Source organism: Tupaia chinensis, unplaced genomic scaffold, assembly GCF_000334495.1.
Source record: "Tupaia chinensis unplaced genomic scaffold, TupChi_1.0 Scaffold000115_1, whole genome shotgun sequence".
Classification (NCBI taxonomy): Eukaryota; Metazoa; Chordata; class Mammalia; order Scandentia; family Tupaiidae; genus Tupaia; species Tupaia belangeri.
Window position 1 is genome coordinate 105,011 of NW_006159579.1, and position 3,019 is coordinate 108,029.

The following is a 3,019-nucleotide window of genomic DNA, read 5'->3' on the forward strand; positions in this document are numbered from 1 at the left end:
GCACGTGCACTTGCCAGAAAGACAGAGAGAGACAGAGAGACAGAAAGTGAGAAATCACCCCCTGGGTGGGAGGGGATGGCTATGCTGCAATCCCTTCTCCTCCATTCTTCTCTTGGGGTCTTGGGCACGCATGCACATGCGTACGGCATGAGCTTAAGCCACCAGATCCAGGACTCGAACCGCAGTCAATTACATGGGAGTCCAACAACATAGCCATTATGCCAACTCCTGGTCCCTGCAGCAGCATTTTATATAGACAGCTTGACAAGCTGATTCTAGAGTTCACCTGGAAAGGAAATTGGGAACACTCAAGAAGTTTTGAAATAGAAAAATAAAGAGGAGGTATTTGCTAGAGCACACATGTGGCATGGTCCAAAGTTAGAGCAATTTGAAGAGCTCAGGGTTGACCTGGATGAGGTAGGGTTCAGTGAAATGGAAAAGACCAGATGCTGTGGCGACATTTTCCAAGCTACAGGGAAAGATAATAATGGCCCTGTGTTGTGGCCTTTGGGCAGCAATTTAGTAAAAGTCAACCCTGACCCCCTACCTCACACCATACCAAAAAAACGAAAACAAACCCCAAAAAACCCCAAAAAGCCAAATGCACTGAAGAGCTTTAATACACCTATAGCTTATGTTTATGCACTTAAAAAATACACACACACACACATACATACATAAATAAATGTGTGTGTGTTCAATAAAATAAATAGAGGAAAATATAATTTTTTTAGAAAGATTTTTGCTGTAGAGTGCATGCACTCACTGGAGAGAGAGAGAGAGAGAGAGAGAGAGAGAGAGAGACAGAGAAATAGAAAGCAAAAAATCACTACCCCTGGTGGTGGTGGGGGGTGGCCATACCACAAAATTCCTTCTCCCCCATTCTCCTCTTGTGGCATGAGTTTTAAGTCGCTGGGTCCAGGACTCTAACCACAGTTGACTATGTGGGAGTCCAGTGGCATAACCATTATAACATTTGCTGGGTTTAGTATATATTTTTTAAAAATTATATTTAGTCACTGTACTTTTTTTTTTTTTTTTTAAGGTTTTTGCCATTGGGTGCATGCACTCATTGGAGGAAAATGAGAAATCACCCTCCAGTGGGTGATGGATGCAATCCCTTCTCCTCCATTCTCCCCTTGGGATTTTGGGCACGTACACACTTATGTGACTTTCAAGTCACTAGATCAGGAATTGGAACCATGGCCATGTGGGAGTCCAGCACCTTAACCACCAAGCCACCTGCTGGCTCCAATCACTATACTTCTTCACAGTGTACAACATGCGTTTCCCAGCTTGGATACAATACGTACGAGTTAGGTCAAAGACATTCCCACGTACATCTTCATCATCATCAGATGACTTTTCATTTTTGTGTCTATTAAATCTGCAAACTTGAGAATGGGGATGTCCTGCACGCAACTTAGACAACATACGCAACTTAGAAACTAAACAAGAAAAGACTGATGACAATTTTTTTTCTTTTTAAAAAGTGTTGGATAGGGACCAGCAGTTAGCGTAATGGTTATGTTGCTGGACTCCCATGTAGTCGACCATGGTTCAAGTCCTGGACTCAGTGGCTTAAACTCACGCCGGACACGTGTGCGTGCGTGCCCAAGATCCTGAGAGGAAAATGGAAGAGAAGGGATTGTGGCGTGGCCATTCACCCTGGGGGGTGATTTCTCACTTTCTGTCTTTCTGTCTCTCTGTGTCTTTCTGGCGAGCACACGTGCCCTATAGCAAAAACCTCTCCAAAAAAAAAAAAAAAAAAAGTGTTGGACTAAAGACCCTTTAAACAAAGTTAAAGACAAATAGTTGGGAAAAACAACAAACAGAGGAGCAAGACCGGGAAGGACAGTAGGGGGAGCAGAGCATGTCTACGATTTGCTTATTCCCCAACCTCAGTTTGATTTTTTCTTTTTTTTAGTTTGCTGTAAGGCATGTGTGCTCACTGAGGGGAGACAGAGAAAGACATAGAGGGGGGAGTAGAAAATCATCCCCCATCAGTAATGACCATGCTGCAGTCCCTTCTCCATTCTTCTCTTTGGATTGTAGGCCTGCACATCCATGTTTTGCCACTCTTTTTAAGTCACTGGATCCAGGACTTGAACCAGTCAGTCAGCCGTGTGGGATCCAGCCACTTTAACCTCCACAACACCTGCTGGCCCCAGTATAATTTTTGTTTTAAGAGATTTTTGTTACAGGATATGTGCACTCGCCAGGGAAACAGAGATGGAGAGAAAGAAAGAAAGTGAAAAATCACCCCCTGGAGAGGATGCCCACGCCACAATCCCTTCTCTTTCATTTTCCTCTTGAGATTTTGGGCATGCACATGTGTCTAGTGTGAATTTCAAGCTATCAGGTCTGGAACTCAAACTGCAGTTGACTACGTGGGAGTCCAGATCATTAACCACTACACCATCCGCTGGCCCCCACAGTATGATATTTTTAAAAGAATAATTTTACTTAACTTTATTTATTTTACTTATTTTATTCATTTATTTATTTTAATTTGACTAGAGAGAGACAGAGAGAGAGATGGAAAGTGAGAAAACAAGCCGCCAGGTCCGGGATTAGAACAGTGGTTGGCCATGTGGGAATTCAGAGCCCTTAACCACCACGCTACCTGCTTTCCCTGCAGTATGATTTTTTAATAACAAAAAATGACACAATAACATAAAAATGACTAAACTGACCCCAGCAGGTGGCATGTGGCGTTCAGGCCCAATGCTTGCTGAGGAGAGTGGCAGGAGGGTGTGTGAAGCCCATTCCTTGGGAGAGCATTGGAGGGCAGGTCCAGGGCCGGGTCCTGGAAGAGCCCTGGGAGCTGGCTTGAAGGCCTGGCAGGTGGCCAGAGGGGCGGATTCTGCAGCAGGGCTGGGGCCTGTCCAGGGTGCCCTCCCTGGAGACAAGGGTATTTCCGATTTGCCCGCCCTTCTAATGCCCGACTGAACCCTTGCCAGCGCCTCCACCTCCCTGCCCTGTGTGCTAGGAATTCCCTCCCTTCAGGCTCAGTCTG